Here is a 10,148-nt window from a genome sequence, read left to right as displayed (position 1 = left end):
GGCAAGCTGTCGCTCAGACCCTGCGCCAGATGAGGACTGCGGCACCGGTCGGTCACTTTCCGGGGCCGCTTTACACAGCGAGGAAGCGCCGCCCGCTCTGTGTAGTAGCTCGATCGCCCGCCCATTCGTCGTCGGAGCCCTCACTCACTCACTCGAGGACGACTCACAGACATTCGCAGCCGCCCGAGGAAAACCCTCCATAATTCGTCGACTGGGGCGGGGGCTGATCGACTGATTGCCCGCCCGCCTACCTGAGATCCACTCGCACCATTCGTCGTGGGAGCCCTCACTCAGCGGTGCTGTCTCCCCACTGGCGGGAAGCGCGGGGTTGGCGGTGCTGTCCGCCGCCGCGAGCGAGCGAGCAGGGCGGGGCGGGGCGGAGCGGAGGGTGCAGCGCCGATTGCGCGAGCTAGTGAGCGAGCCCCAGTGTGCACAGCCTGAGCTAGCGCGAGGCAGCAGGCAGTTTGATCGGCACCAAGCGGCGGAAAGCTTTCAATTTTGTGTGTGTGTGTGGGGGAATTTTTAAATTAAAAAAAACATTAAGAGACAAATTATCCTGCAAAAAAAAAATCAAAAAAATCCGCAGTTTCCACACCACTGGAGAGAGGACGTTCGAAGATCACCTGAACCGCAGAGGTAAGAGGCAAAAAATAATAATATATTTTTAAGTTTATGCAGTGAAGCCGAGGAAGGGGAGTGAAACCAGGAAAAGAGTCGGGCCGGCCCGCTCGCCACGGGCAACTTTTCATTTGTATCTCACTTAAACGCTTCTAAAAGCGGAAGTTTAGACGACACAACCACCACCATGCTGAGAATTACATTTTAAAATCTGCCAGCCAATCGATCTTATTTCGGTTTTCAGGTTGCATGTGAAGTGTCCTTGAGATCCATAATGGCAATATCTGTTGGTTATATTAACTTGTGAAAATCAGACGACACGACAGGTAGCATGGAAATTACCTTCGCTGTTGTAGCTCGCAGATATGGGCTTGGCTTCCGTCTCTCCGGCTGCATGAGCTTCCTGTCCTTTTTTTCTCTTTTTTTTCCACTGAAATGTGATTTCATCGCGAGTCCAAATTCGCCTTCCCTCAGCATTAATTTTCTAAGACTGCAGTTTTCAAGTTTGATGGTATCCTTGGAATGTGGCGAGCTGTTTAATTGTCAGTCTGCATTTGCTTATTGTAATAAAAATCCATTAATAAATAGCTCCTAGGTAAATACAAAATGCTGGAGTAACTCAGCTGGACAGGCAGCATCTCTGGAGAGAAGGAATGGGTGACGTTTCGGGTCGAGACCCTTCTTCTCACCCATTCCTTCTCTCCAGAGATGCTGCCTGTCCCGCTGAGTTCCTCCAGCATTTTCTGTCTACCTTCAATTTAAACCAGCATCTGCAATTCTTTCCTACACAATAAATAACTCCTACCGGATTTTCAGAGCTGGACTAAAATTGTTTTTGTCTTTTAATTCGCACAATTGCCTTCTGTTCAATATACTTTTTTTTAAAGGAAGGAATTGAAATATCCTCATTCTGCCAACTCAATCACTTCCCCCACCCAAACTTTCTGTGCCCTTCCCATCATATAAAATAAAGTATTCAGTACCTTACAGATGGCAGTTAAGCCTCTTAAACTTGAGCAAAGTTAAAAATCGTGCAGCAAAGTAATTTGTGGCAGAACTTTGAGACAGTGAATGGATGAGGAAAATATAAAATGATAAATTTATTATTAGAAAAAGGGCAAAATTGCATATTGAGATGATAAGATGATACTGAAAGTGTTAAAACGTTTTTGAATATGGGTAATGACTTCCTTTACATCTATTGATATCTCATGTCAGTAAACAGTTCACTACTGTTTTGTTTCCCTAAATTGTGATATAGTTTCATGACGATGATAAAGTGTAAATTTTATATTGTTTTCAAGAGTTGAACAGGTAGATTCTTTACATTGACTTGTTAAAACTGCATGCTGGCTGTTTGCTTGTGCTTTGCCCTCTGAAGATTCTTTGAATTTTACTGCATGCAATATAGCCCCACCCGGTTTGAATGGAAGATAGTGCAGTCAGGCAAAGAGAGTGATTCATGGGAAAGTGTACTGATAACTTACAAAGGCTTTCTGTGAGCTGGCTCGTTATATATTTTCTGGAATTTGTAAATGCTACTGCTTTAAATTCTGGTAACAACTTGTATCTGTTGGTGAGGCATGTATTTTTTCAACAGAAACTAAGGACATCAGAGAGCTTGACTTTCTAAACATCCTGCCTGGTACTTTAATGGTTCAGTACAGTAATGAAACACTTTGAGGTTTAGTTGTCTCATTCTTTCAAATGTTAAAAGAATACATTGAATAATAAAAGCTTTCCAAAATTTTGCTACTATATTCCAATTCGCATCATCTTTTGCTATCTCACTTGGCCTTGCTAAAGGATAAAGGCTCTTGATTGGCTATGCTGCAATTTTAATCTAATCTGTTTTCAAATTCCACTGTACCTTTAACCCCCACCACCCCTTATCTTTTTAACCTTTAACTCTGTAACTCTGGGTGCCTTTGGCGTGTTTGGAATCCAGCCTCTTGTTTGTCTTGTATATTCATTGCTTTTTATCAGTCCATCATTGTTGGTTGTGCCTGGACCTGAGATCTGGGATTCCATGCCCAAGTCTCGCCCCACCTCTGCCTTAAAATGTACCACTCGACTGTCTGAGTTCTGTGATCATTTTTGATGTAATTGACCCTGTAAATCTTTTTGGGGCACTTTACATTAACAATATCTCACAAGGCCAATGCAATCAGCATGACACTTTAGTGAAGTACAAGCCGAATAGACAAGCCTACCGCACCATTCAGTTTGTTGTGGTTAATCCTGTCTCAATTTCACTTCCCCGTCTGATCCACCTTTCTCTTGATTTTTCTCATTATGTATTGGGAAAGAAGATTGGTAATCAAATGATTTATTAAGGAAATATCTATATTTTGTGTGAATTTAACTTGGACAAAAGGTAAATTTATACCATTGATATGCATGTAGTGGCCCTTATTCAGTGTTTTGTGTTACTTTTCAGTTCCTCTGGGATTAAGGTGCGGCAGGGTGCTCAGGAATGTAGACCAGTGTTTTGACTTGCTTCTGTCATTGATTTCATTTGATGTGCAGTAACCTGCGGCTGTGGAAAAGTGAAAAGGACTGGCTGGAATTTTTTTATTCCTATATAATCCATATTAAGTTATGTTATTAAACAGGCTCGTGACTTTCAGCAGCAATACAAATATTGAGTCTGTGCATAAAATGGCAAAATTGGTTTTAGAAAGAACAATGATGCAAATGGATTCCTCTTCACTTCTCGACAGTTTAAAAAAAAACAAGAATTGTGTTGGTCAGGTTTTTATTGGTTTCTGGTAGCATTTTGGTGGTTTGGCTGAGTGGTGTGAATCCCATTTCCATAGATGCAATTTCATGGACAGTATTAAGAGGGTCATCTGCAAAAGGTGTATCAGGGTTTAGAAATAAAGACATCTCGGGTCTCAGAACCGCCCGAGCTATTTTGTAACAATTGATTAGGATGAAAGTGCAGACGAAATGAAGGATGGGTTCCATTTCATGGGATCATAACACTAATTCTGGAACATGAGGAGCCGCATGAGAATAGTCTGGGATCCTAAGGAAAATAATAACTAGGGCTCTTGATAAACTTTAACGTCGTTAGGTTGTTGTAGGTGGTGAAAGTAAAAGTATTTTCAATTATATGTTTGACGAAGAATCAAATCAAAGGATTAAGTGTAATCAATTGTAAGGAAACAAATTTGTACAATTTAAATATCTAAAAGTTTTAATTAAATGCAATAAAGATATTTATAGCAATCTGAAATATACTAGAGGAACTTCCGATGATCACTGGAGATTATCTAGATGTACTAGAGCGCTTATAGTATGGCTGTATAAAGATCAGGATTGGAAGTTAGGTGTACTACTGCAGGAATAAATAGGGAGGAATGAGTGGCTGCACAAATGAGAAATGACAGTGGAGTTTGGGGGGGGGGGGAGGGGGGGATTGGAAGTGACATTTAAGGTAAAAACAGATTATGTAAGGGGGGGACTAAATATGGAATGGAGGAAAATAGGGAATATGAAATCAGGAAAAAGATATAAGTAAATATGGGAGAATTTAACCACTCAGATAAATTGGCAAGGTGCGGTGAAAGGGGGGCAAACCGTTGAGGGCAAGTTTCCGTTTGTGGTTATTCCCAAAATTAGAGACAATAAATACAAAAGTTGAATGCTAGTAACAATAATGTGAATTACAGGAGAGAGTTTACATCCTGAGATTGTGTAATTTGATATTATGTGAAGTGATTAAGATATTCGCAATTGAGGGAGTTTCAGGGAAGCTTTAAGTAATTATTAGAGGAATTGAAGGATGAGAAGCAAGCTAATGATTTATTGTTGTTCAATGGCATAAATACTAGATGAATTAAAATACATTCTCAAAAGCTTGAATCCTGGATAATAACTTTGCGACATCCTTGTAAAAATAAGATCAATGGGTGGGACTTGGAGGATACCTAACAAAAAACTAAAGTTGTGGTGACATAGAATTATTGCAGTTGTCAGAAAGGTTAGGTGTAGGAAGGAACTGTAGATTCTTGTTTAAAGACAAAGTACGAGAGTAGTCAGCAGTCAGGCAGCATTTCTGGAAAACATGGATACACGACTTTTGATGTCAAAACCCTTCTTCAGACTGATTATAGTTTTGGGGGGGGGGGGTGAGGAGAGAAAGGAAGAGATGTTCAAGGTGTGACAGAGCCTGATGAGTGATAGGTGGATACAGGCAATGGTGATTGGCAGAAGGGTGGACAAAAGCCAGAGATGGGAAGAAGACAAGGCTATGGATACAGAGAGAAGGTGCACCAAATGTGAAGCAAGGTGAAAGATATTATCCTGCCCCCACCTCTCTTCCAGCTTTCTACCCCCTACTATATTCTACAGAAGAAGAGTCCCGACACAAAACACCGCTCATCCATGTGTAGGAAAGAACTGCAGATGCTGGTTTAAATCGAAGGTAGACACAAAAAGCTGGAGTAACTCAGTGGGACAGGCAGCATCTCTGGAGAGAAGGAATGGTTGATGTTTCGGGTTGAGATCCTTCTTCAGACTAGTCAGGGAAACGAGAGATAAAGATGATGTTGAAGAGAGATAAAGAACAATGAATGAAAGATATGCAAAAAAAGTAATGATGATAAAGGAAACAGGCCATTGTTAGTTAAAAACGAGAAGTTGGTCTGACTTGGGTGGGGGAGAGATGGAGAGAGAGAGAATACCGGGGTTCCTTGAAGTTGGAGAAATCAATATTCATATATTCAATATTCAGAAATGATGTTCAGAGCTGCTGGATATCACAATAGGAGTTCCTTATTGGAAGTATGGCTGGTTGAATCATTAGCTACTTCATTGTTAGTCATTCCATTATTTTGAATCACGATTGGGGCATTTGCTGATTATTCCAATTCTGTTTATAACTCTTAGTTATACAGCATAGAAACAGTCACTTCGGCCTAACGCCCATGAGGATAAAGCCTCATCTACACTAGTCCCACCTGCCTATGTTTGGCATATATCCCTCTAAACCTTTCCTATCCACCATGGACTTAAATATAACAACCAGATATGGACTTTGATAGGTAGCTGGTAACTTCTGCATCGCTAGTTGCAGATCATGTTCATATTCTCTTCACCTTCAATTTGCTATATCATTGCTATGGGTTCACCATCGGAGCTAGGGAATGGATTGTTTGTTGTTAACTGGAAGTGAGGAAATTGAAATTGAGTCATGGCTTCATAGACTGAAGAATGGATGCACCTAACCTTTTAGAACCACCCACTGTATGCAAGGCAAAGTCAGCAGATTGTGGGATCATGCATAACTGGCTAAGTACAGTACCGAAACCAATTAGCAGCTTCAGTGGATCAGAAACAAGCAACATTTGTCTTGGTTGGATAGAACTAGGAATGCAGTAAACCCTTGTTAGGGTTTGAAGAAGGGTTTCTGAAGAAGGGTTTCGGCCCGAAACGTCGCCTATTTCCTTCGCTCCATAGATGCTGCTGCACCCGCTGAGTTTCTCCAGCATTTTTGTGTACCTTCGATCTTCCAGCATCTGCAGTTCCTTCTTGAACCCTTGTTAGAATGATGTCCATTATTGCCAATTGTCCGTTATAACTGAGTATGGTATTATTGTATATAGTTGAAACAATTAACTGCAGATGATGGTTAATACACAAAAGGACACAAAGTGCTAGATTAATTCAGTGGATCATGCAGTGTCTCTGGAGAACGTGGATGGTTGACATCAGGACCCTTCAGTATGTTATAACTAACCAGTTACCTTTAAATTTTATCTGCCTGTAATTATGTGGGTGGGATTTATACGTAGTCGGAGGCGTGTTTGCGGCTGGGATTCTCGCGCAGACGCCCTAGTAATTAGTTTGGTTTAGTTTGAAGAAGCATGGGAGAGAGGTCACAGCTTTCGGCCATGCACGAGTTTGACTACGAGTAAGATCAAAATGTACTTAAACAAGTAGTTTAGATGAATATCTTACTGTTTTTACTACAACAATAAAGAAACTATTAATTAAGAGACTGTGTTTTGGAAGATTTTTCTTTGGACGGTATTGGAATTCGTGGAGAGCTCGTGAATGCATATTGATTAATTTCCTAAATCCCTGTCTTCAATCATAATGGATAGAGGAAAGTTTGCTTGAACAATATGAAAATCTGTCACTACACAGAGTATTAGAGTACTTCAGTGGGTCAGGCTGCATCTGTGGAGGGAATTGACAGACAACATTTCAGATCGTAACCTGTCAGATTTTAAAACCAAACAATCCTCCTGAGCGATAAGAAAATTTAAACTGTCCAGATATCTATTCCTTTCCCTGATGCTTATTGTTGTCTCCAGCTCATCATATGACCAAGATTCCTTGGGATGAAGATGCATATTGCATAAATCATATTTGGAATCTTATTGATCACCACTGATGCAGATACCACCTCTCCTATTGACTCTATCTAAATATGCTTATATCTTTAATTATTTGTTACAGTTAAAATGTTTATTCATTTTAATTCAGTTGGATTGTTTAGGTTATTATAGTTACCTTCCCATGTAGTAAACTTCTGTCTAAAACATCACCTGTCCAGTCACTCCAGCACTTTGTCTTTCTCTGGAAAATATGGATGAGCGGTAGACACAAAATGCTGGAGTAACTTAGCAGGCGGGACAGGCAGCATCTTTGGAGAGAAGGACGAGGTGACGTTTCGGGTCGAGACCCTTCTTCAGAACAAGGGTCTCGACCCGAAACATCACCCATTTCTTCTCTCCAGAGATGCTGCCTGTCCTGAGTTACTCCAGCATTTTGAGTCTTCCTTCGATTTAAACCAGCATCTGCAGTTATTTCCTATACATGGATGAGCTGTGTTTTGTGTCGGGACTCTTCTTCCGTAGAATATAGTAGGGGGTAGAAAGCTGGAAGAGGTGGGGGGCAGGATTATATCCTTCACCTTGCTTCACATTTGGTGCACCTTCTCTCTGTATCCATAGCCTTGTCTTCTTCCCATCTCTGGCCTTTGTCCACCCTTCTGCCAATCACCATTGCCTGTATCCACTTATCACTAACCAGGCTCTGTCACACCTTGCACATGTCTTCCATTCTCCCCCCCCCCCCCCAAACTATAATCAGTCTGAAGAAGGGTCTTGACATCAAAAGTCGTGTATCCATGTTTTCCAGATATGCTGCCTGACTGCTGACTTTGTCTTTTTAAGACAACATAACATATAGTATCAGTCATAAAGATAATACAGTGATCACGGATTTTTTTATTTGCATGTAGACTGAGCAAATCAATTAGCAACAGCAGTGAGGCGGATAAATTGCAAAGTATATGAGGTGATTTCTAGATCAGTATGTAGATGAGTTAGTAAAGGACCTGGTTATTTTAGATTTGTAAAAAGCAAAAAGGTCAGTTGAGGATCTGTAGCTAATGGGCCTTCAGGGATCAGTGATCATAATATGACAAACTTTTTATATAAAGATTGAAAGTGATTTAGTTCAATTTGCCAGAGGATCTTAAATCTAGTTAAAGCACCGAAAGCAAGAGGTATGCATTGTCTGTGATTAGTTGGGAAGCATTATAAGTATGACCACATGACTAAACAGGCAAAGGCTGACTTTCAAAGAATTAGTTCAGAGTAGGATTGGGGAGAAATGTCAGAACACACAGGGCCCAATCCAGCGATAAAGTAAACAGAAAATGAAAGATCTATAGAAATGACAATAGAAAAAATGTAGCTAAAACAGATGTGGACTGAGACAAGATAAATTATATTGGGGAAATAAGGAAGTGGTAGGTAGGGAAGCTATATAAATGTGCCTATTTTGGAGAAGATGTGGACAATCTCTTGGAAATAGTGGAAGGCTACAGGTCTGGAACAAAATGAGCTCAAGAAAATAAGCATTTGTGATTATTGGAAGATGACATATCCCCACAATCTGTATCCAAGGAGTTTTGAAGGAGATGGTGGAGGAAATAATGGCTGTGCTGATTGATATCTTTCAAAATTCCATAGCTCCTAGAATAAATTCTACAATCGAAGGAAGCAAGGACCCAGCAGACTGGTCATAGCCAGTAGACTAGTCTCCAAGCTGTCCGACCTAGGCTTCGAACACAACATCTGCCTTTGGATAAAGGACTTCCAAACAGACTGGCCGCAGTCAGTCAGCATGGGCCCCCACCTCTCTGTCACTCAGCACAGGGGCTCCACAAGGCTGTGTACTGACCACCCTCCTCTACTCTCTCTATAACTATGACTGTATACCAACCCACAACACAAACACAATCATTACAGTTGCAGACGACACGACAGTGGTGGGGCTGATCACTGAGGGCGATAAGTCAGCTTACAGGGAAGAGGTACAGAGGCTAATAGGCTGGTGCTCAGAAAACAACTTGGCACTCCCAACACCAGAAAAACAGGTGGGGCTGATCAACTTTGGGAAGAAGCAGGGTGACCACCCCCCACTGCACATAAACTGAGAAAGAGTGGATAGAGTGTCCAGTTGTGGGTTGCTGGGCACCCACATCTCAGAAGATCTCAATAGACAATAGGTGCAGGAGTAGGCCATTCGGTCCTTTGAGCCAACACCACCATTCAATATGATCATGGCTGATCATCCCCAATCAGTGCCCCGTTCCTGCCTTCCCCCGATATCCCCTGACTCCGCTATTTATAAGAGCCCTATCTAGCTCTCACTTGAAAGCATCCAGAGAACCTGCCTCCACCGCCCTCTGAAGCAGAGAATTCCACAGACTCACAACTCTCTGTGAGAAAAAGTGTTTCCTCGTCTCCATGCCAAATGGCTTACTCCTTATTCTTAAACTGTGGCACCTGGTTCTGGTCTCCCCCAACATCGGGAACATGTTTCCTGCCTCTAGCATGTCCAAACCCTTAACAATCTTATATGTTTCAATGAGATCACCTCTCATCCTTCTAAACTCCAGAGTGTACAAGCCCAGCTGCTCCATTCTCTCAGCATATGACAGTCCCGCCATCCCGGGAATTAACCTGGTAAACCTACGCTGCACTCCCTCAATACACTCTCACATGGTCAACCAACATAAATTCTCTGGTTAAGAAGGCACAACAACGGCTTCACTGCGTAAGAACACTTGGGAAACATAGAAAATAGGTGCAGGAGTAGGCCATTCGGCCCTTCGAGCCTGCACCGCCATTAAATATGATCATGGCAGATCATCCAACTCAGTATCCCATCCCTGCCTTCTCTCCATACCCCCTGATCCCTTTAGCCACAAGGGCCACATCTAACTCCCTCTTAAATATAGCCAATGAACCTGCCTCAATTACCTTCTGTGGCAGAGAATTACACAGATTCACCACTCTCTGTGTAAAAAATAATTTTCTCATCTCGGTCCTAAAAGACTTCCCTCTTATCTTTAAACTGTGACCCCTAGTTCTGGACTTCCCCAACATCGGGAATAATCTTCCTGCATCTAGCCTGTCCAACCCCTTAAGAATTTTGTAAGTTTCTATAAGATTCCCCCTCAATCTTCTACATTCTAGCGTGTACAAGCCGAGTCTATCTAG

The 10,148-nt window shown here is 41.8% G+C and overlaps 1 protein-coding gene across 2 annotated transcripts in view; it reads left to right on the top strand.

Moving 5' to 3' along the window:
* Positions 1-374: 374 nt before the first annotated feature.
* myh9 (myosin heavy chain 9) overlaps positions 375-10,148 on the top strand; it is a 112,699-nt gene continuing 102,925 nt past the window's right edge. Inside the window, exon 1 of one of the 2 annotated variants that reach the window (XM_033013611.1) lies at positions 375-636. The gene's annotated coding sequence lies outside the window, so the exon portion shown is untranslated. The remainder of the gene's footprint in view (positions 637-10,148) is intronic. The other variant, XM_033013610.1, reaches the window with a different exon arrangement.

The sequence above is a fragment of the Amblyraja radiata genome, chromosome 38 (assembly GCF_010909765.2).
Source record: "Amblyraja radiata isolate CabotCenter1 chromosome 38, sAmbRad1.1.pri, whole genome shotgun sequence".
Taxonomy (NCBI): Eukaryota; Metazoa; Chordata; class Chondrichthyes; order Rajiformes; family Rajidae; genus Amblyraja; species Amblyraja radiata.
The sequence above is the reverse complement of the archived record's forward strand: the minus strand, read 5'-3'. Positions and strand labels throughout refer to the sequence as shown.